The 23,940-nt window shown below is 45.4% G+C and overlaps 1 long non-coding RNA gene across 1 annotated transcript; it reads right to left on the bottom strand.

Moving 5' to 3' along the window:
- Window positions 1-14,863: 14,863 nt before the first annotated feature.
- On the bottom strand, window positions 14,864-23,618 carry LOC125414211 (uncharacterized). Its single transcript, XR_007236188.3, has 3 exons — window positions 21,430-23,618; window positions 18,131-18,237; window positions 14,864-17,095 (listed from the first exon to the last, which is right to left on the bottom strand). It is a non-coding gene; the product is annotated as an uncharacterized LOC125414211 (long non-coding RNA).
- Between the last annotated feature and the right edge of the window lie 322 nt (window positions 23,619-23,940).

Raw genomic sequence — 23,940 nt, forward strand, 5'->3', positions numbered from 1 at the left:
TGTTACAGCGGCACAGAAGAACCGTGGCATCAAGCTTTGGATTTCCGCGTTTCCCTGAGGATGGCATAATGTCAACAAAGCAAGTAATTAAACTGAGGAGGCGCTGACTGCGGGTGAAGGATATGCCAAGTTGTTCACATAGCAAGTCATTAAGCAAAGTGACTGCCGAGCTCAATAAAGCAAGAGTCGCCCCGATTAGGCAGCCCTGGGATAACGCAGAGTTAGTGACATCGATGCAAACTTTCAGCCAGGGAAAAGCTTGGTGACAGAAGCTAGCTATGAACGACCTCTCAAACTTGGAGAGCTGGGCTTTACTTAACCGTGGGGCCAACTTCTGCTTTTAAAGACAACACACTGCTCTTTGGGGCTGGATACCCATCCGTCATTGTAGAGAGGCTTGTCTCGGTGCTGGATGGTTCTAAATGGTTCCTTCTTTGTATCCAAAGAAAGAGCCTCCCCAGTGTGAAGTCGCTTCCTCTGGAGAAAGGGATTGCTTGGTCCAGTGAGATGGTTCATAGGGTAGAGGCATTTACCAACAAGACTGGCAGCTGCGTTAGATGCTCAGATCCCACAAGTGAGGAGAAGCGAGCAGATGCTTGCAAGCCATCCTCTGACTTTCACACACACACACACACACACACACACATGCACACACACATGCACACACACTTGACTTTTCTCATTGGAAGGATTAAGTGAACCAGGTTCTGGAGTCAGTTTCTTGGGTGTGACCCCTATGTCAACCATTGGCCACGTTCTTAGCCCTGCCTAGGTTTTGTCATTGCTAAACTGGAAACACCACCTATAGACCACCTTAGGGCTGGGTACGAGGATGGCATGCAGTAATGCAGTTCAAGCCCTTGCTTATGGCCAGGGAGTGGTAGGTTCTCCATAATGATAACAACAGCACCAAGAAAGCATTGTCACAAAACACTGCCTATGTTTGACATTGATCGTTAACCCAATCGCTTATGATATCTAGGAAACACTGATAAAATTTAATTTGCCTTTTGAAAGCTTCAAACTGGTCTGATTCTCCACCCCCTACTCAATCAACCTGCGATTGTTTACCACCGCGGTTGATAGTCCTACATTCAACACATCTGGTTGATAGTCCTACATTCAACACATCTAAGAAGTTAGCCGAGGCTTACGGCACACAGCTGTAATCCCAGGGTGTGACTAAGGAAAGCAGACTGTCAATTCTGGGTAAGCCTGGATGTGCAGCAAGGTCCCGACTCAGCAAACAACTAAGCAGCATGATCCTAAGAAATGTATTGCAGCATTTAAAAATAACAAAGACCTCTATTCATTAAAAGACATGGATAACGCATGATGAATATGAGGGATATTTTGGCTGAGATACTCTTTTTGTTTCATTTTTGTTGGTTGGTTTTGTTTTTGAGAACAGGTGTGTGTCCCTGCCTGGCCTGAAACTCAACATATAAACCAGGATCACTTTAAATTTTCAAAGATCTGCCTGTCTCTGACTCCCCAGTGCGGGGATCAAAGACATGCATCGCCATGCCTGGCACTGTTGACTTACGGTTGGATGGGGCAGGCATACAATAATCAGATAGTCACTAACACGGAGCTCATTAGTAAGCAAGAGAAATGCTGTGAAGAAATCAGGCATGTTCTTATACTAACAGATTCTTGACCTTGCTAGGATTCTCTGAGGAAATTAGACTTGAGCCAAGACACATGCCGTAACCAGAGCCAAGTGGAGGGGTCACCCAGACCTGGAGATTTTCCGTCTTTGTGAGAACACCAGAAAACAAGGACAGAAAGCAAGAGATTGTGGGCGGGGGAAGAAGCCTCTAGGTGAGGCTGAGGAGGGTGTGGCCAGTGCCTGCGGAGGGTGTGACCAGTGCCTGCGGAGGGTGTGGCCAGTGCCTGCAGAGGGTGTGGCCAATGCCTGCAGAGGGTGTGGCCAATGCCTGCAGAGGGTGTGGCCAGTGCCTGCAGAGGGTGTGGCCAATGCCTGCAGAGGGTGTGGCCAGTGCCTGCAGAGGGTGTGGCCAATGCCTGCGGAGGGTGTGGCCAGTGCCTGCAGAGGGTGTGGCCAATGCCTGCAGAGGGTGTGGCCAATGCCTGCAGAGCCTTGCACAGAACCCTTTCTCCTTTGATTGGGAAGTCCTGGAAAGATGGAAGCGGCTGACATTTTGCAAAGATGGTGATTGCAGTGTGTGGTGTGGATAGGTGAGAGGCTGAAAATACATGCAGTAGGGACATTAGCAGGTCACGACTGGAGAGGTAGTGTATACTGGGACTGGTACCTTCACAGAAGACACGAAAGGAAGTACGTTCATGTCCTCGACGGTCACAGGCAGGCGTACTCAGGAGTAGGACTTAGTGACGTGAAGATGTGGGAGTCAAAGGGCTCCCCGGTTTCTGACAGGAGTAACTGAGAATGTGAGGTGCCTCTATGAATACAGTGACCACTATAAAAAGGCATTGTAGCACTCGGAGTTTGGACTCGAGGTGAACAATATGCTAAATACACTTCGCTTTATATAAAGGAATGGAAACACAAAAGGGACAAGAGGCCTGATGGGTATTTTGTCCAGAATACGGTCCCAGCAGGTCCAGTTCTAGCTGTTGACTTTGGAGCTGGTGTGCTGGCTCATGGCTGCAATTCCAGCACATGGGGGAGAGGGGCCTGGAGCAGGAGCCCTAGGTCTGAACTTCTCAGAAAGAAAGCAATGCTGTCAGACAACGCTTGGGTGCAAACTTTCAAACCGCTTCCCCTTGAACTTGCATAAGAGGATGATAAAATGTACAAACACACAGGGCCAGGCAATGGAGCAGAAGACAGTTACAGTAAAATTGTAGATTAGACAAGCAAGCATCTGAATTAGGACATCCAGGAAGACTGAATCTTACAGTTTCGGTAAGCACCTCCACTACAGTGCAGAATTCATAGAGGGTGGGACATAGGCACCTTGGGTACTCGCACTTGAGGTCCTGAGGAAGTAATCGTGTATTATGGTATTAGAAACTAGGGAATCAACAGTAAGTTCGAAATTCATTTACTGTGGCTTCTTCCATTTTCTTCTTTTGCTTGACTCCCAGAGCATGGGTAGAGAGGTAGGCAGGCAGGCTTCCATTTTCCCAGCAGAAACCTGGACTCATTCCCTGCGCAGTCTCCATCGGCCTATGAAGAAAGGCACTGACCGGCCCAGTGTAGTGGTCTCTGTTACACCGCCCTAAAGCAAACAAAAGAGAGTTTCTTTTTTGCATAAGAGTACCAACTTTCAATCCTATTCTCAAAGCAAAGCTAGGGACGCACAAGGTCAGCGTGGGATGGTGAGAATCTGTAAAAAGCTTACTAATGAAAGATAGAGACCGAAACAAACAGAAGGCAGTAACTCAAAGGAAACAAATTCTGCCCATGGAAAACTTCAAACATCAACTCTCTTGTCTTCAGAGAGATAGGGGAAGATAGGAAACAATAACGGGACTGTCTACAAAAGGAATATTTGGTGAGCTCGGAAGAGGCTTGCCACTAATATACGACATTAGAAATGAGAAACTCAATATACAAGCTAAAAGATAAAGTTAGGAGAACCCCCCGAGGAAGTAAGCAGAAAGACTAATATCAGCATGATGTGGGAAAGAAAAGATATGAAAATCAGAGGACCTGTCAGGAGGCTCAACATCTAATAACAGGGTTATGAGAAGGAGAGAGAGTGCATGGGAGATGAAGAAAACTAATGAAAGTAGGTTGTAGACTCTGTTTCCAGATGAGCAGGCCCATCAGATGCTCCCAGAGCGTGAGTGATAGATGCCCTCATAGGAATACAATGATGAAACTTTCATTGACCTGTTCCTAGGACCTTTAGCCATGGCTGGCACATGGCAGATGGTCTATATTATTTTCTTTATCCTACTAGAGATTGAACCTAAGGCCTATGGATGCCAGGCGAAGACGATACCATTGAATTCCACCCCCGTCCCTATATACTGTGTAAACCTGTGTCAAAGAATAAACCAAGTTCGAAGTAACGAAAGTGCAAGATCCCAAGGGGGAAACCCTTCACATTTGCCATCGACAAAATCAAGCAACAGAAGGTCACATACACAAATGCAGAGCACAGAAACAATTATAGAGTCCAACAGAGGGTGTTATAGTTTAGATAAAAGGCTGCGCTTCCCCAAGGGGCAGCAGTGGGCAATGAGGGAAAGCCAGGTCTCACCACCTGAGGCCTCTGTGGGAGGCAGTGGGTGAGAGACCTCGGTGGGTAGGCTGGTCCCACAGAGGCTTGGCAGGTGAGAGACGGAGAGGGATAGACACAGCATGCAGAGGAAGTGGGCATTTATTTAGTGGGTTATGGAGGGGAAAGGAGGGGGGGAAGAGCAGAGAGAGGCGGGGAGAGGAGATAGCTCAGGCTAGAAGCAGAAGGAAGATTTGCTTGCCTCGGTGGAAGAGGGAGAGAGTGGGTGGGGCTTGTCTCATAAACGGACAGGACAGATCATTACAGGGGGGACTTCAAAATTCAAAGAAAAAACAAGCTTCTAGTTTTCTACTGAAAAAGCACAAAGTATAAATGAACGTGTTTTCAGATAAATAAACTCTCTTACATTAGTTCCTCTCTACTATTTTGAAGGCAGTCCCTAAGTGGTGGGAAATAAGGGAGAATGGGGAAGCCTTGTAAACCAGAGAGAAGAAGAAAGACAGAAGTCTTAGGACTGTGTAGGAAGTTCTAAGTTTCCTATTAGGGTTAATGTCGACGAGCACTTGATCCAGATTCAGGTAAGCCAGGTTTTTTTCGCCAGAAGAGGAACTTATTAGGGTTCTTGTTAGAGGTCCATAAAATTAAAGGAGAGGATGAATTAGGAATAAGTATAAGAAAACGTAGGTAAACAACAGTAACAACATCAAATCAAGAGACTAATTTGAAAAAAAATGAAGTACTGTGTAAGAAAGGAAACACAGTCCTTATGAGCTACGGAGACTCATGTCTAGCTGTGAACAATATCTGCCTGTTCCTTGTCATACTTGTAGCAAAAAGTCCTCTCGATTTGGCCTGGTCCGCCTTTGTCTTGAAGCCAAAGCAGCTGGGATCAGTCTCATGAGATCCTCACGAGCCTGGGCCTGTTAACATGCCCCCATAGGAAGGATCATCAGACCCTCGTCTGAGATTCCAGCCACTCCCGCCTGCCCCCTTATCCTACCCTAGCCTTATCCTGCCCTAGCTACATGTGATCCTGCGGAATGTAGAGTCATAGGTGGAAGATTTGAGTCAAGATAGGGAATCGAACCATGCAGCTCTCGTCAATCATTCATTATCCAGGCTGGGGTGGGGCTTTTCGGTGATGAAGTCTGAGAGCCACTAGTGATCCTATATGTAACCCCACTTGGATGGAATCATTTCTTTCACTTGGTGGGAGTCTATTGGGTGAATAGACGTCATCTCTGTCTGTCTACTCAAGAAGTCATATAACAAACTGGCACTGGAACAGAAGTCTGACAGAAGCAAAGATGAGTCTGGGTGGAGTGGTGGCATCGTGGAGCAGTTGCATCGCCTTTACTTAATGAAAAGAGATGTGCTGGGGCGAGCCATGGTGGCGGGCTAGGGCTATTCCCAGCCATTTAGTAAGGGGTAGTATGCCTTCTTGCTGTAGTGACAGTTGGGCGATCCCTGATCCAGGAAGTAAAACACCCAGCTAAGGCTGAGCCGTCTGCCCAAAGAGGATGTACGAGTGGGAGGTTTGAGGTCGGTACCCAGTGGAGCCACCTGCCTCCCTGTGCTCAGGGGTGGCCTGCCTCCTTCTTGAATGGGGTCTGCCACATAATGCAGGCCACTCCCAAATAGCTGCAAGACTGGAGCAGAGCTGTGATCTCCGAAAGCAGCCGACACACGGAGCAGGATTGCAAAGAAGCTGCAGGCACGGTTGCAGGACCCCTTCTCAGGATAATGAGACGTGTTAGCGGAGGCTGAGTCATGTGCCCAGAGGCAGTTTGCTCCTCTAAAGGAAGAATTCCAATGGGATGTGTGAGAGGCAGCCACTATGTTTACTTGTGGTTTGCCAGGAATAATGGAGGACCGGGTGGGGTGGGGTGAAGGCACTAGCTTGCCATTTCTTCCAGGTGGATAGAAGAGGACCAGGAAAAGTGTCTGTCTAGGTCACCTGGGTGAAAAACGTGGCAAGATTTCTAGGAGCCAGAGTTCCTCGGGGTAGGGGTGGGAAGCTGACAGAAAGGCAAATGTTGTGATTTCCAGCCTCGGGAAGACAAGACATTTCACCAAAGGGGAGGACAACAGAGACGGGCTCGCGATTTCTACCGGCCCCCACTGCTGGGAAGGGAAGGGACCTGATGTGGTGCAAACCATCCCAGCTGCTTTTCTAGCAAGGGAGCCACGGTTACTTGTAGGTTGGGAGCACGCAGGGCAACTAGGGGCCACTGTTGAACTGTAGACGAATCTACTGCTAATATGCAAACTATTTAAGTTTAGGTGGATTCTGGAGTTAGGGGTGCTTTTGTTCTGCTCCCTCAGAGTATACTATCCTCATTTTTTTTCTTCCGCGGGGAATTATACTGGAAACGGATGCACCGCAGGAATATACCTTGAGTACTACATTCTGTCCAAAATGGCGAAATGTGAAGGTTAGCAGGGGTGACCCGGAAGAGTAGAGATTGTTCACCCAGCCCAAACCCTTTCAATTGTAACCTCCAGGGACACTGATTGGCTGTTGGAGAATAACTGTGGATTATAGAGAACTAAATAGCGGCCAGGCGTTAGTGGCATACTCCTTTAATCCCAGCACTCAGGAAGCAGAGGCAGGCAGATCTCTGTGAGTTCGAGGCCAGCCTGGTCTACAAGAGCTACAAGAGAACTAAATAGTGTCTCACATCCATACTGCCACACATGACATTGTGGGGGCGTGTTTACATATATACGTTTGTGTGTAGGATATGTATAAGTATATGCATGTGTGTGTACACATATGTGGGAAGGCAGGAACTAAAGTTGAATATGTTTTTCAATTGCCCTGTATCTTATGTTTTGAGACAAGGTTTCTCACAGAACCTGGAACTTGCTGGCTGACTGACTAGAGAGGCCCCAGGGGTCTTCCTGTCTCTCTCCTCAGTCCTTAGATTTCAGGCACAAGTCACTGTATCTGGCTTTTACATGGGTTCTAGGGACACTGGCGGACTCTGAACTCAAGTTCCAGTTCTGTCATTCCAAGAGTGCTATTCTTTGTACGGCCTGAGTAGACAGACTGACTGCCTTGAGGGACAATTTCTTGGGGCTCCAATAAGGGACCTTCAGGAAGAACAGGCAATTTTTAAGTTCCTGTAAGCCTCAACTTCCCGTGCGGTTTTGAGGTACAGTACAAGTTCAGCCTGTCGCCTTAGCAGGGCTCCCCCTCCCATATAGGGAACAGGATTCCACGCAGTTATCAAAGCGCACACGGTTCTGAAATGCTACTCTCTGGCACGCAATTTTCACGTTCTGTTTTACTCAAAAGGAAGCCGAAACAAAATGGCTTTTTATTTTCATTTTTCCAGTGACTTGGGAATCTTATCAAACAAGATACATTAGACAGTTCCCAAGCAGCTGAGAAGTTTTTAAAGCTTCCTGGGCGCAATCCAGGTGGTGGTGCACGCCTTTAATCCCAGCACTCGGGAGGCAGAGGCAGGCGGATCTCCGTGGGTTCGAGGCCAGCCTGGTCTACAAGGGCTAGATCCAGGACAGGCTTCAAAGCTACAGAGAAACCCTGTCTCGAAAAACCAAACCAAACCAAACCAAACAACAACAACATAGAAGTTCTCTGGGCTCGATGCTCCATGGGGAACAAGCTTTGCCTGGACATGGATGCTCACTTCCAATAAGGCTCCTGTCACTGTCTGGAAATACATCAGCTGTGGCCACTTGTGTGTTTCTGCTTACGGACTATATCCAGAGCTATGGTGGGACACCACGGGAGTCTCTTCCGCTTCAGCTCCAGATACTCCCTCCAGCGAACTGAACTCATCCAGTTAAAGGAACCACATACAACGAATGAGCCCAGGCCAGTACCCCATGGAAGCTCAGACGTTTGAAAACCAACAAGTTGCTCATGAGTTTTAAAGCTGGACACAGTAAGAGTGAGGTTGCCTGTTGCTTCTGTCTGGCTAAGTGTGTCATTGCCTGGGCTGTCTGTCTGTCCAGCCCGAGCAGAATGCCCCTCTTGCCAGCCTCGCGGCGATTAGGTGGAGGTCCGCAGTCTGAGGGTCCGGGGCTTGAGGAAGCACCACTGGGAAGCATGACTCTTACCTGATAATTAAACCCCAACATAGGATCTCCTTTGAAAGGAAATCTCTAGGAAACCAGTTGGTCTCAGTATTAATTATAATTTAATTATTAATTAAAAGGTGCAATCCGAAGCCACCCTCATAAGTACCCTTAATCAATGTCTGGAGACGGTTTAATGCATTGATTAGGCGTTCCTGATCCTTGAGTGTGCTGCTACCTAATGAACCATTAAGTAAAGTTAATTATTATTAATGATTGCCGACTTGAAAAATCCACCCGGGCCTTGATTTCCCCATACATTTATAAGGGATTATTAAAAGTTGGAAGAATGGCACTTACATCCCCAATACGACCAGGAAGCCTCCAAGCGTCTGCCAGACCCGTGCCAACTTTGCGATTGTGGAGCCCTCTCCACCACACCATTCTGTCCCCACCCTCATGAAACAAATGTTTTCTTCCCGGCCTCGTGAAAAGTTTATCCTGTGAAGAACGTAACAAAGCCAGTCCACAAGGTGTGTCAAGCAAGATTGGTCCAGTTTGCTGTGTTCTCGGTGGCAGGGTGTTCTTATTTTAATAGTTCTCGGGACAAAGGAGCCAGCGAGTGTCACAAGAATTCGTGCTGGTAGTCAGGGCGGGGCGGAAAGGAAGGGACGACAGGACCCATTGTAAATCTGCAGAGAGATGTGATCTAAGAAAAGAACGCCACAGAGCTCTCAGCAAGTATCTGGCATTCCGTGGATGCTCACCCAAGGTTAGCGGGCTTCTTTTTAAAATTTTAGGTTTTAATCATCTATATATTTTTGTTTGGGTTTGTGTCTGTGTGTGCCGGCCTGTGGAAGCCAGAAGCATCAGACCCCTGGAACCGAAGCGGCAGGAGGCAATGAGCCGCCTGATTGTGGGTGCTGGGAACTGAACTTCCTCCCGAAGAGGCCTACAGGCTTAAGTTAATGGCTGAGCCATCTTCCTAATCCCTGGTTGTCTTCGTATTGCTTATCATTGTGGGTCCCTCACTGAGCTCCCAGGTTATGGAGATGATCCTTTTGCCTGCGTGTATGTCTGTGTGACACTTGTGTGTCCCCGGAGTTGGTGCCGCAGGCAGTTGTGAGCCGCCATGTGGTTGCTGGGAATTGAACCCAGATCTTCCGGAAGAGTAGTCAGTGCTCTCAACCTCTGAGCCATGTCTCCAGCCCATGAAGGGGCTTTTATTGCTAAGTCTTGGGCTCCTGCAGTCAGCACTGATTTGGATAGCTGCTTAGAGCTTAATCAGGGTGTATTAGCTTCAGCTATGGGATGATACATAGAAAAGAATGTGTTTAGCTTTCCTGGCCCTTGTCAATGGGAGTCAGCTAAAGTGTACTGTGGGTTACAACTAAAAAAAAAAAAAACAAAACTCTATCAGGGAATATTTACAAAATGTCAGGCATATACAATCCTTAGAATCCCCAGGAACCTAGTAGCTTTGCTCAGACATTGAACACGAAGACTATCTTGGTGACTGCTCTTAATCAGTGAACAAATTGTTGGAGGGAACATGAAATGTTGGTGAATGAAACTCCTCTCGGTTGATAATATCAAAATATTGGAAATTTCTTGTTCTATCAATAGAGGATTATTAGTAAATTCCGATCAGACAAGAATGAGCAAGCTATCCCATTGTCATGGAAAGACTGTTGGGGCTAATTTTAAGGGAACAGAAGCAAAATGCACATAGTTCATAAGCTCTAGGGGAGAGCCTGCTTCTATTATTCGGTTGCATGGATGTAGCGCTAAGCTGTTCCCGAAAGACTTGCGTTCATAGATTAATGCATCTCTCAGCCTCATAGCTCCTTGCAGGAGAGGCCACTTAACACAGAGATGCATAACTGACTAAGGTGCAGAGAATGAGGCTTGGAGGGCAAAGCCCACAATGGGCCATCTTCATCACACGGCCTCTTCCTAAGACTCAAGGCCCACTGTGGAAGACGGGTCATAAAGACGCTAAGAGCCAGATGTGGTGGAAATGGTGTTTTCCGAACACAGCAGGAACTCACATATGAGCACATAGGAACTCACAACAGAAATGACAGTCTAAGATCTGTAGAAGCCCAAGTCAGAGAGCATCCCAGCACGGGGAGGAGAGGTGAGCACAATGTTCCACCCCTAGCTAAGAGGCTATTGCCAATTGGTAGCTCCGGAGAGGGAGGGAGAGCGGGAAGGAAGGTGGAAGGGAGAGAGAAAGGGAGGGAGGGAGGAGAAAAAGTGTTTTCAGGGTATGTCCCCTTGCAGGTTGCCCGTGTTCCAGTGAGGGTCACATCCAAAATATCCGGGCAGCGTGAATACGACTTGGCAGGTTTAAAGAAGAAAGGGTATACAAGATTGGGAAGAGCTGGGAGACACAGCGAGAATGCTCAAACACATTATATGAAACACTCAAGGAACCTTTTAGAATGAGGGGCAAAAAATAGAGAAAATACACATGTAAGCTTACTTACAAAAGTGTAGTTCGTCTCTGATAGGACACCCAAGAAAGCGGCAGCCGTGGTGACTGAAGGCACTCAGACGGCTGTAGAACGGGGAGAGAGGAGAGAAGCCTGGAAAATCTTGGCACATTTTTAATTTGTAGTCACGTGACTGCATTTTCTTCTCTAAAAAGGAGTAGTTTAATTTAAAAGAGGATGATAAAGAAAGACTTGGTAGTAAGTAGAGCGTGGGTTTATGCATGTATATCAGCAGACTAGAAAGACAGCTAAGTAACTAACTGTTAGAGATTTTTCTGTTTTACTGAATCTTAGGAATCTGAGAACTTTCTAGAGAGACCTTTAAGGAATATTAAACAATTGGGAACACCTTTAGCCACACATAACTTGCTGAATCTGTCATGTTCATGAATAATAAAAACAAGCTTTTCAGTTCACTGATTTGTGTGTGTACACGTGCGTGTGTCTGCATGTGTGTGTCTGTGCATACGTGTGTGTGTGTGCGTGTGTGTGATGTGTGTTCTTAGTGAACTCTTCCTCAGAAAGCCCTGTGCAGCTCACTGAGTTCACTGGCTGGTTTGCCGTCTGTTTAGCCCCACCCTTGAGGTCCTCTGCTCACCGACTGTGGCCAGTGCTCGACCCAGATTAAATCACTCTTAGTCCTCGAGTTTCTCCAGCCAATATTTAATTGGTTCAGAGACAAGTAGCATAAGGTAACCTAGAAAGCACATTAGATAAAAACTTAAGTAAGCTGACGACGGTATGGGCTGCCATTAGGAACTGGTTCATTAATTATAGCAAGTATTTCCCATTAAAGTATAATACCAGCAATAGGGAAATCCCTTTGAGCGATATATAGGAAATCTGTATTACTTTTGTAGGTTTCTATAAATCCAAAATTGCCCAAAAGTAGAAGCATATAAAAGTGGCTGAAATAAGGCACGTTTAGTATTGCCAGTTATTGTAAAGTTTCAGGTTAAGAAAAAATTGTTTAAGAATTATTTAAAATTCTTTAATTTATACTTAATCTGTCTCTATTTTATTTCTTGTTCCATGCCCAGCATGGCATCTTCCGCATTGATTCAGAAGTGAAGTGATTGGATTAAGTAAGGCCCAGATAATTGGCGTCAACTCTGCTGCTTCCTGTTCTGCAATTTCTAGTGAATCATTGTTAAAATCATTCCTAGGGCTAGCAAGATGGCCCAGTGGGTGAAGCACTTGCTATACAAACCTGAAAGCCTGTATCCCATCCCTGGGGCCCGCGTGAAGGTGAAATAACAGACCCAACTCCTCCATGCTGTCTTCTAACTTCTACACACATGCCATGGTACACACATCGCGCGCGCGCGTGCACACACACACACACACACACACAAACATATGCACATACATACACATCACGCACATAAGCACCCACATCACAAACACACATGCATAGCACACACACACATACACACATTACACATACATCACAATACATACACATCATAATACACATATACATACACATCACACACATAAGCACCCACATCACAAACACACATACATAGCACACACATACACACATTACACATACATCACAATACATACACATCATAATACACATATGCATACACATCACACACATAAGCATCCACATCACAAACACACATACATAGCATACAATACACACATTATACATACATCACAATACATACACATCATACATGCACATATGCACACACATCACACACACAAGCACCTACATCACAAACACACATATATAGTATACACACACATACACACATTACACATACATCACAATACATACACATCATACATTCACATATGCATACACATTACACACACAAGCACCTACATCACAAATACACATACATAGCACACACACATATTACACATACATCACAATACATACATATCATACATGCACGTATGCAAACACATCACACACACACAAATGTTTAAAAAGAAAACAAACTCATTCTGCATTTATGTTCTTTGACTTATTTTGCCCTCTTGGTGTAGGACCAAATAAAGAGTATACTTATTGAAAACAAATCATTGAACACTGCAAACCTCTTCCATCAATTAAGTCTACTTATTATCTGAAGTTATTTGATATGAAGGAGATTCTGATAGCATAATGGAGCTTGAGAGGTTGATTATCTGTTTTCTCAACTAGAACGTTTTTCAATAAACTGGTTTTTTTCCCCCTTAGGGCCAGTGAGAATCCTACTGTAAAGTTTATAAATCCTGTTTTATTAATCTCTCCATATAATCCCACTTGTATAGGACAATCATACTAATCAATTGCATGATGTGATGATTTGAATCTAAAATACTGAACAACGTATAACATGGCTACATTCGTGATAACTAAATGTGTGTTTCCTTGTATGTATTTTCGGTGGTCATCATCCTGGAATGGTACTTAAGGTGAGATTCCTCTAGAGATGAGAGAGCAAGCCAAGGAGAGTTGACTGACTTTAGAACACTGTCTTTAGATTGAAGCTGAGTCAGCGGGTTTCCCATGCACCCATAAAACATCCCCTTTCCAGGGCATGCTGGATTTTGAATTACTTTTCTTACACTGGCACTGCCTCCTGATTGGTTCTGTGCCAGGGCTCAGCACGGTCTCTCAGAACGGGATGGGTTGTAAATATTTTGAACTCGGCAGACCACGTGTTCAGCTCTGCCCCTGCATCTGGAATGCAGCCTTAGGTAACAGAACAGACAAACAGCTTGCCCACGGTTTGCTGACTGTTGCCACCCACGGGGGGTTATTACTGAGTGTGAGCTCCACCTGACTAGGAGGATTTGAGTCTTATGACACGCTATTGCTGTCTCTCAGGCTGACTGGTAGAGACACAGGCAATGAAATATGGCTGAAATTTTAGTTCTGTGGAATGTGGGTAATAAATTCTGCTTTAGAGAGTGTGCTGCGGGGATTCCAGGAGAGTGGATGCCAAGTGCCTAACACAAAGGAAATGTTTCAAGAAAACAGTGTTTTCTTCTCTGACCCTGCCACCCTGTCCTTCGTATGTACATATGAAGCCAGCAACCATAGCCCATTGCTGTCCACACACGCTTCCATTCTCTTGAAAATGTAAAGTTAATTCTAACGAACTTCAGATTCAGGTGATGCTATCCGGAAAAACAAATTCTGTCTCCAATTTCTGGGAATTCATTTTGTATAATTCACATGAATGTTCATCTATAAACCAGAGCACTACTGATCAGAGTGTCCAACCAAAGGCTTTTGTTCTGAAAACCTGGGCAAATAAAAGGCACTCACAATGCACACCTACCAGCGTTTAAAGAGCTAGACTCAAGAGACCCTCCCCGAAAGATAGTCTGGTGATATTGGTGCTATGGCCATATCTCCACCTTAAATTCTTTAGGGAATTCATTGTAGTTCCGGAAGTGTCAGCTTAGGGAAGTGATAGTACTTAAAATCAGCCTCCTTGGGAAAGCCCATTTGAAAACACGTGCACACGTGAAGTCCCAAGGTTGGAAGTGCTTTCATCTAGAAAGTGCTATGCAGTACTGGGCTGTGTTTGCCTTCTCGTGTAAACACACTTGGATACTCTTGAACAGTGTGCAGTCGGCACTAGACTTTCATAGCTGGGGAATAGCTAAGCCTTTCCACAATTCAAAAGAATTTGCTTCCTCTCTGGGGGATTTATTACAGTTAATGCCAGTGTATCCACTTTAACCTGTGGAAACTAATAATCTCATTAAAGAAGTAGGGAGCCTGGGAGTATTGGCTCACACCTTTAATGCCAGCACTTTGGCGGCAGAGGCAGGAGGATCTTTGTGAGTTCAAGCCCAGCATGGTCTACAGAGTGAGTTCCAGAACAGCCAGGGCTACATGGAGAAACTCTGTCTGAAAAGCCAAAAAAGCCAGGTGGTGGTGGTGCACCCCTTTAATCCTAGCACTTAGGAGGTAGAGGCAGATGGATCTATGTGAGTTCGAGAACAGCCTGGTCTACAAGAGCTAGTTTCAGGACAGGTTCCAAAGCCACAGAAAAAAATCCTGTCTCGAAAAACCAAAAAAAAAAAAAAAAAAAAAAAAACCAAAAACAAAAAGACAAAAAGGGGGAGCAATGTATTTGGGGGAATACCAGGCACCCTAATAGTTAAGAGATATTGTTTCAAGCATGAGACGTGAAAATGGAATGTTTTAATCGAGGATTTTTGATTTTGGTATCAGAACTCCACTATATAACACATTATACTGTTTCTTGGTTTATGTGTGCCTTCATTTGTTCAAAGCACACATCTTTTAAAGCATTACCCTTTTGAAGCATTTTGCTATGTGTCAGGCACACAGTATGCTCAAGATAAGCATATAAATATCCTAGCATAATATATTTAATAAATATTACATCATATGACAAGACCCGGAAGAGTTGTGCAGTGGACAGGGCTCACTCAAAGGGGCCCCAGCACTCAGCAAGAGCATGGGAAGTGGTCAGAGGAGCTTCATAGAATATGCAAACGATACTCTTGCTGGGTACGGAGTCCTTGTGGCGAGGCAGGAAGACCAGAGACTGAAGGCCGAGTGGACTCTAGTAGCCAAGTTAAAATAAATAAAGATTTTTCATTAGAATATTTTGTGAGTAGCTTGATGGAGCCGAGGCATGGCTACATAGCCGTCTTGGAGGAAAATTTCCTGAGGGTCACAGTCCTTTATCTGACTGGCCAATTGTCTCTTGACTACCATCCTAGCTTTTTCTCAGGAAAGTCTACCGACGTCTTCCGTGGGTGGCACCCATGATAGGCGACTGACGTGCTTTGGGTTTCAGGGGACACAGATGTATGTGCCTCTGATCTTGGGGAACTTGGATTTACTACAGTTCTGCAGAATAAGGAGAAGGCAAGTGTGTGGGTATTTCGGTGGAACAACCAGGCCTCATGTAGAACTGGAACATGGGTCACTCACCTCCAGAGTTAAGGAAGACCTCCAGTTCCTCAAAGGCGCTGCTGAGGTTGTTACCATATAGACAGCCCCTCATTCTTCTGTGCAAGTGAAGACTTCTCTGTGCTCAGTTTAACTCCCCGGCTTCTGAATTCTGCTGTTGGTTTGGTCCTTGCTCTCCGTCTTAGCTCCTCTGCCTCGTGATTTACCTTTGGTTGTACTAGCTACAGAGACTGTTTCTTGGCTGAGTCTCCTGCCTCCTATTCCACTCTAGTTTGAGTCGCTCTCTGTGGACTTGTGTACAAAGAGTAGTTAACAGTAGGCACAAGATTGCTGTCTCTTTGCGGTGTGGTGGTGGTGCACGCCTTTAATCCCATCACTGGAGAGGTAGAGGCAGGTGGATCACTGTGAGTTCAAGGCCAGCCTGGTCAGCCTGGTCTACAAGAGCTACTTCCAGGACAGCCAGTGCTACACAGAGAAATCCTGCCTTCAAAAAAAAAAAGATGCTATTTCTAGAAAGATCCGCTTACAAGTCTGGCCCCTTGACTGGCATCTGGAAGCTTAGGGTCCAGGAGAGTTCCCACCCATTCTCTGAATTATGTGTGACTTCTTATGCTTAAACAACACAGTCCTCAGTCAGTACTTTCCTTCTGGTACTCAGGGACTTGGGTCTGCACCCTAAGGGGAGTACTAGTGTGCCAGGCACTCAGAACCAGCCCACCAAGTCTGTAACGCACTTCCGCTGAGGGCAGCACCGCACTTCCACTTCCGCTGAGGGCAGCATTTTCTACCAGGTGTTATCACTCGTGACTCCCTTGGGAGAAGTTCGAACAGAGCTTCCTCCAGACTTTGCCCCGTGTGTCATTTCCATTGGAATCTGTCACTGTTAGAGCTATATATAAGACCGTCCCACGAGTCCTTCAGCAAAGCACTGGGCTGGAGTTCAGGAGCCCAGACTTCCGGTGCCCTTGCTTCCGGTCTCTTCCCTCCCAGCACTCCTTATCAGGCAAGGCTCTCTTCTCCCCTTCTTCCTCCTTATCTAGTGCCCCTCCCCTATCCTAGCTCTGTTGGATTCTTGACTTCATCAGACATTCCCCAAATGCCCTGCTCTGCAGTCTCTGGCTTTTGTTCTTACATTTTTTTCCCCTGTCTGTATCTTTTCTCTCAGATCTCTGCCTCAGTTTCTTTTTCCCCCTTCCCTCACAGATGTTTTTTAATCTACATCTGCTCTTCTGTAGCGAATGAGCGGTTTGCCAGCTTCTGGCTTGGCTCCTGCTGCTTCTCCAGATCCCTCCCCTTGCTGACAAATGAGGCTTTGGGACTAAGTCCAAACCTACACAGTATGAGGGAGATAGGTGTGCTTGTTTTTAGAAGCTATCCCCTGGCTGGAATGAATTCCACTCTTCTCTCCTGTTCCTGTTAAGTGAAGTAAGTTGTAGCATTTGAAGTCTTGTCAGGTGACTTGGATAAAGCTGGGGACGAAAGGAAAAAGACACGGATGTTATCTCATTCCCTTAGATCTAGATTGGACAGTCGACAAAACACAACAAATGCAAATGCTGCTATTTCCGGGGTCTATGCCTTTAGAATGGTAGTGTCTAGCTCCCTCCTGAAACTCTGACATCATCTTGCTGTGAAACCCGGTATCACTTTCCAGAGGACAGAAGACACTATGGTGAATAACAGGTGTCCCGGTGCAGAGCCACCAGCTGCCGGATGTGTGAATGAGGTCTCCTGAGACCCTTGAGGCTCAGTTGAGCCATCACGGTGACTTGAGCATGTGAATGTTTGCAGACAAGGCCACCAGAAGTCACTCCTAGATGACATCATGAAAGTATATAGATGCTGTTTTGAAGCTACTAGGTTTTGATGAGCATTTTTACGTGTCTAATTCATACCCAAAGATTAATCCTCGTGACTGTTTCTTCCTATAGAAAGAGGCTAAAAGGTTGAATTGTGTTGGCAAAGAAACAGCTTAACGGTTCAGGTTCACTTGCTTAGAGAGATGCCACCATCTTCAGCTTACACCCTTTTGGGTTAAATGAAGAACACAGCCAGTGTGGTGGCTCATCCTTATAACCCCAGCACTTAAGAGGCAGAGGCAGGAGGACTGCTCTGAGTTCCTGGCCAGTGCAGGCTACGCAGTGAGCTCCAAGCTAGCCTTTGGACAATGTGATAATCTTGTCTAAAAACAAAACAAAACAAAACAAGAACGTAATGTTTGGCAAATGATAAAGGACTTTGGGAAGGAGGGTCAGTAACAAGGGATAAGAAATGGAAGATTTGGGTCCTGGTTTTCCTTTCATTACGTCATTTTCTGACCTTAAAACATGCCCTGGCCTCTTGGTGCTTCACTGATTTTGTTTGCTTGTTTGTTTGTTTGCATTAGAGATAATATGAGAGCCAATCCACTCCTAACTCAACTTTCCTGAAGCTTCGATCACTTGTTACAGCTGCCTAGCATTGTTGTGGGGGAGGGGATATGGATTTTAGCCTCTTTCACTTACCCATTCGCTACAGTGGGTTGTAAAAGGCGTAGATGGTTCTCATAATCTATGACAACACTTTGGAGGCTGAAATGTGTCCCTCCTGGAGAAGTTCTCTTCTACTGTGCCTAAAAGAGAAGTAATTTGCCTTGTAGTTGCTCTCTCCCTTTCTGTGGGTGTGAGCGCTAAACCCGATCACAGCCCAGTTTTGGGGCCCTGAGCTGCCTGGGAAATGGAAGGAACCTGGGTCCTTGAATGATGGGAGTAGGAGCCCCTTGAAGACCTGTGCTGCTCACACTGGGAAAGAAACGAGCGTCTGTCTATTGGCCCCACCCCCGCCGTGTGTGTGTGTGTGTGTCTGTGTGTGTCTGTGTGTGCCTGTGTGCATCTTTTGGTATTTTTCCTTTTCAGACTTTAAAAAGCAAGCTCTTGATTTGTCTTACACTCACAAGGGCACCTGCACTGTTTCCCTTTTAAGGGTCCCTGCCTCTTCTGTTCGACCCACCCACACAGGACAGCTGAGCAATAAGTCACGGGGAAGGGACAAAGGGACATTAGTGCGGTGCTTCCCTACCTAGAAGTGATCTCCCCTAAATGGAATCAGTGAGCTCATAGCTCTTGCTTTTCCCCTAAGCCTTTATCTAGTTCCCTTTGCCCTAGTTAGATGGTGATACAGGAACCCTGCCCTGGGGGTTTGGTTCATCAACCAGTGGCTTCAGTTTCTGTCAGGATCTAGCTCACTTCTCCTTTCTGCTTTATGTACACGGCCCTTTGCTTTCCAGACAGCTAGACAACGCATAATCCCCTCAGAGCACACAAAGACTTTCAGTACCTAGAAGAAGCAGACAGGCAATCAGACATATGGACATTCCCGTAACTTAAAAAAGAACATCGTAGGGAAGACGTACTGAGGAGAGGCACGTGACGTGTGGGCAACAGTGCCAAATAAAATAAAAGAAGAAGAGAGAAAAATAAAGGTGTGTACTGGCAGCAAAAACCTATATGCCTATCGGTTATTAATCAGAAAATTCAAAAACTTCAAATCAGATAAAGTGGATAAATGGAAAATTAAAATTCTTCTCCTACATCTTCATCTCAAGCCCCAAGTACCCTGCCATTACATGGTAAATATCCATCCCAATGGTCAGTTTGAGAACAGATATGTGGGCTTTCATTATAAAAAAAAAAACCTGACCACAGTACACATATTTATTATCTAGCTGGTCCAGAATTTCAAACCCAGGGCTTTCTGCATGGTAGGTGAAGCCCTTCCTCATTTCCCCACATCCCGGCCTCATTCCCATATCAGGACACACGTACTTTTATAATCTAAAAATAATAATATAGAGAGTCGGTGAGATGGCTCAGTTGATAAAATGATGCCCACATAAACCTGAGGGCCTGAGCTCATGTCTGGAACTCATATAAATGCGTAAGGAAAGAACCAACGTGGTGCATGTGCCCGCACACACAGAAACTGCTGTGCAGAAGAGCTGGGAATAGAGTCCAGTTGTGGGTGGCTGTTTGTCCAGCCTACAGTAAAACAAACGCTTACACAGACTTCCCCACTAAAGAAACTGATTTAATAGAATGAACGTCTCCCTGATTCTCCAGAATTGAGAGGTCTATTTCCTTCTACACTCATGTATGTTCAGAAACATCTTCCCTGTTGGTTTCTTACAAATCTTGAGCAAAGAATCACAATCCTACACTTTTACACATCCCCAAAATATATGAGTGAACACTGAGACCTTTGGATATGTAAGCATGTGGAGTTTCCCTCTGGGAAACTTACCGTGTGTGTCTGTGGTGTGTGTGTGTGTGTGTGTGTGTGTGTGTGTGTGTGTAGGGGGGTTACTCCAACAAAGCCAAAACGAAACTGCTCTCAGGAATCTTTACTGGAAACAGAGACCAACATTTTAAGTCTTGTAAAATTTTAGAGTCTAAAGTTGAAGTCTTAACCAGCTCTGAAAGGAGAATTTAAGTATTATAAAGAAACTGAAGGCCAGTGTGGCGGTACACGCCTTTATTCTCAGTGTGCAGGAAATCTCTGTGAGTTCAAGGTCAGCCAGGGCTACACAGTTGGTGGCCCAGGCCTTTAATCCCAGCACTGGGGAGGCAGAGGCCCTGTATATCAGAGAGTTTGAGGCAAATATTCTTTTAATTATTTAAAAAAAATTATGACGCATCCTAAATAATGTTTACCCCACCACACACCAGTTTTCCCTTACAAAATCCTGTAAGGATTTTGAATTATGGCAAAATTTTCTGGAAGAACTGAGTAAGATAAAAGAGTCTTTTAAAAAGTGAGCTGCAACTGAGCAAGAGAAACCGGGCGCCTGTCAGTGGGGGAGGAAAAATTGCACACACAGTTTATTAGATAGAAAAGGAAAATACTATATTTTAAACATATTTCAAATGAAAGAGCAAAACATTGTTTCCTTAATACTGCAAACACAGTTTATTAGATAGAAAAGGAAAATATTATATTCTAAATATATTTCAAATGAAAGAGCAAGGCATTGTTTCCTTAATAATGCTGGGAGCCATGGGTGTGGCGAGGTTGGTAAAGGCTCTTGCCAACAAGTCTGAAACCCTGAGTGTGGTCTTGGGATCCACATAGTGGGGAACAGCGATCCAGCGCCCGCTTTTCCTCTGATCTCTTTCCGTCTCTCTGACTCCGTCTTTCTATTGCTCCCCACTTCCCCATACACAGGGAGATATAAATAAATGTAATTAAAAGCTGATGCTAGCAAGGAGCTGTGAGTATTGCTCAGTCAGTAGAACGATGGCTTAGTACCCACAAAGCCTTGAACTCAGTCATAAATACCATGTAAAAGTGGTTATAATCACAACACTTGGGAGGTAGAGCCAGAGGATTAGAAATTCGAGGATTATGCTGGGCGGTGATGGCGCACGCCTTTAATCCCAGCACTCGGGAGGCAGAGGCAGGCAGATCTCTGTGAGTTCGAGGTCTACAAGAGCTAGTTCCAGGACAGGCTCTAAAAGCTACAGAGAAACCCTGTCTTGAAAAACAACAAAAACAAACAAACAAAAAAAGAAATTCAAGGATTAGAAGTTGAAGGCCAACCTAGATTAGATGAGACCCTGTCTCAAATAAAAATGCTGAGAAAGTATCATTTTACTGAACATTTTGTTATAGCTTTGCACCATGGAGATAGATCTAAAGTCAGCCATGTTGGCTGTGAAGGCTCCTGGCTCATACCTGTTAGCCCCCACCCCTCTGCTCCCTAGCAATAAGCCCCCTGGTGGAAGCGATGCATACCTGTTTTGATGTTTCCAATCCCTGGACTTCTTACCTCTCACTCAGTCCATTCAGGTTTTTGTTCTCCACCAACTTCATTGAAGCCACGCTTGTCCGTGCCACCACCGACTTTGCGTTGCTTGTCCCAGCGGTATGCCTGGTTGATCTCGTCCGATCCAAAGCGGTATAACGCTTGTCTCCTTAGTGTACTTCCCACGGCCGTGTTCACACATCTAAAATGGCCCCCTTAGCTTTCCCCTGCTCCCCAAAACTGTTCACGTGGATTCTCAACAACTCCGTTTTTGTATTCGTTCAGACTCAAGATTGCTGAGTCGTCTTTAACTCTTCTTCCTTTATTTCGTAGGACAGTCATCTGGTGGTTACATCTTCTGCACTGATCCCACTGAGCCACGGTCCCTGTGCTAACTAATGTCAGCTATGCCGCATTTCAAGTGGGTTGATGCAGCCTCCAGATGGCCCTGCTTCCAACCATGTTAGTACAACAGGCCATGTCTCAAAACATTTAAATGGATTCTTGCCTCATAGTAGAATCTAAAGACTGCACAAACCCTGTGCATATGATCACACCCCCCCCTCCATGCCTTCCTTCTCTGCTCCTAAACTCGCCTCATTCACTGCTTCCGTCATGGAAGACTCTTGCTAGTCCTAGAAACGATGCTTGAACTTTTCAGTGGCTCCTGCTCTGTGAGTCTGCCTAGACCTAAATACCCCTTGGTGAGCCCCTTCTTTCTGTCTTTACTCAGGTATTATCTTCAGCAGCCTGATGCTCACCTGGAGCCTCAGGCTTCCCTGCAGAATCCCTGAACTCTCTGCGGGTCTACCCACAAAATCAGGTCTATCCCTTGCTTTATTGTTTTTCACTACTGTTCGTGATTCACTAGTTACTATATAACCAATTTTTTTTTCTGTCTACCCCTTTAGAATGAAAGTTCCAGAAAGTCATGAATATTCTTTTCTTTTGCACTTCTTTTAAAATGCTGGTGCAGCCTCAATCCTAACAAAGATAAGTTTAGTATCAATAGGTTAATTATGTTTAATGCCTATACAAAGTACACGAGGAAATATATTTTCAAAATTCCCCCAACAGAATTTGATGATATCAAGTCGTATTCAGTAATGCCACTCCCAAATGTTCATCAGTATAACTAAGCAGTACAAGGAAATCCTGGTCCAGGTAGCTATTAGGTAAATGGAAATTATTTTGTTCTAAAAATCTCTCTCAACCTCCCATGCTTCTTAGGCTTGGTGTACATTGATCATTACCCGGGGATGTTTTATAAACATGTGGAAGGTTTGATGTCAATCCCGTTGAGAGAGTCTAGTTATGTCTTTTTCATAGTATCAACTATTAGTGATTATGACTGGAATGTAGGAATTCATTAGGAACTATAGGTGGTATCCCTATTAACATCTCCTGGCTTGTATTTTTTTTTTCATCCACAAAATAAAAGGTCTTATATTGCAATCCCTACTTCCTTGGGACTGAAGGCCACCTGACGATATACAATCTCACGAACTAACAACTACTGGATTCTTGGTCTTTCTGTCAGGAGGCAGTTATTGTTGAACTAGCTGGACCACACCCTGCCAGCCACTCTAATGAATTCCCCTTTGATACATCAGTTCTGTTCCTCTAGAGAACCTTAATATAGAGCACTGACTCTTTCTTCACGGAGAGGTGAAGGTATCTGTGTGCATGTATGAGCTTGACCATGCTCCAAAATAAGAGATGGGTATCCGTTTTGATTGTAGCGACATTACCATAGTAAATCAGAAATCTGTGGCCGTGATATACTGCTCAGGCCTGCTTCCCAAGTGCTGGAGATTGCAGACCTTTGCCAGCAAACCGGCTAGTAAATGGGAATTCTAAATAGTCATAAGACCCACGTGTGTCTGCAGTGAGCATAGGGAATCTGATACTTTCTGTAGGCTTGTTAGGGGCTCTGGGACCTGCCATGCTGAGTTTGTACATTATTTTATGTCTTTGTTCATACTTTCAAGTTTACACAGGCCACAGGAAACAAGTAGACAGTACCAACTCTTTGCTTTATCCAGGTTAAGTGTTCTCAGAGTTTTGTGAGACTGAGCCCCATGGAGCCGCGTGAGGGTGGCGCACACCTTTAAATCCCAGCACTAGGGAGGAAGAGGCAGGCGGACCTCTGTGAGTTCAAGGCCAGTCTAGTCTACAGGGTGAGTTCAAGGACAGCCAGGACAGTCAGTCAGTCTCTCTCTCTCTCTCTCTCTCTCTCTCTCTCTCTCTCTCTCTCTCTCACACACACACACACACAGAGAGAGAGAGAGAGAGAGAGAGAGAGAGAGAGAGAAAGAGAGAGAGAGAGAGAGAGAGAGAGAGAGAGAACTGTGTTTTCCTTGCTTTTGGGTTAGAGAGAAAGCGGATGCCATGTTGGGGGGGGGAACTCTGTGTTGGGGGAGGAAGTGAGAGAGGAACAGTTGAGTGTGTCCCGGGAGGTAGGGCGGGGAAGGGCAGGGCCAGCCTCCACAGTAGCTTCTGCTTCTTTTAAGGCTTGCTTTTCTTTTCTCTTTT

The sequence above is a fragment of the Myodes glareolus genome, chromosome 27 (assembly GCF_982192425.1).
Source record: "Myodes glareolus chromosome 27, mMyoGla1.1, whole genome shotgun sequence".
NCBI lineage: Eukaryota > Metazoa > Chordata > Mammalia > Rodentia > Cricetidae > Myodes > Myodes glareolus.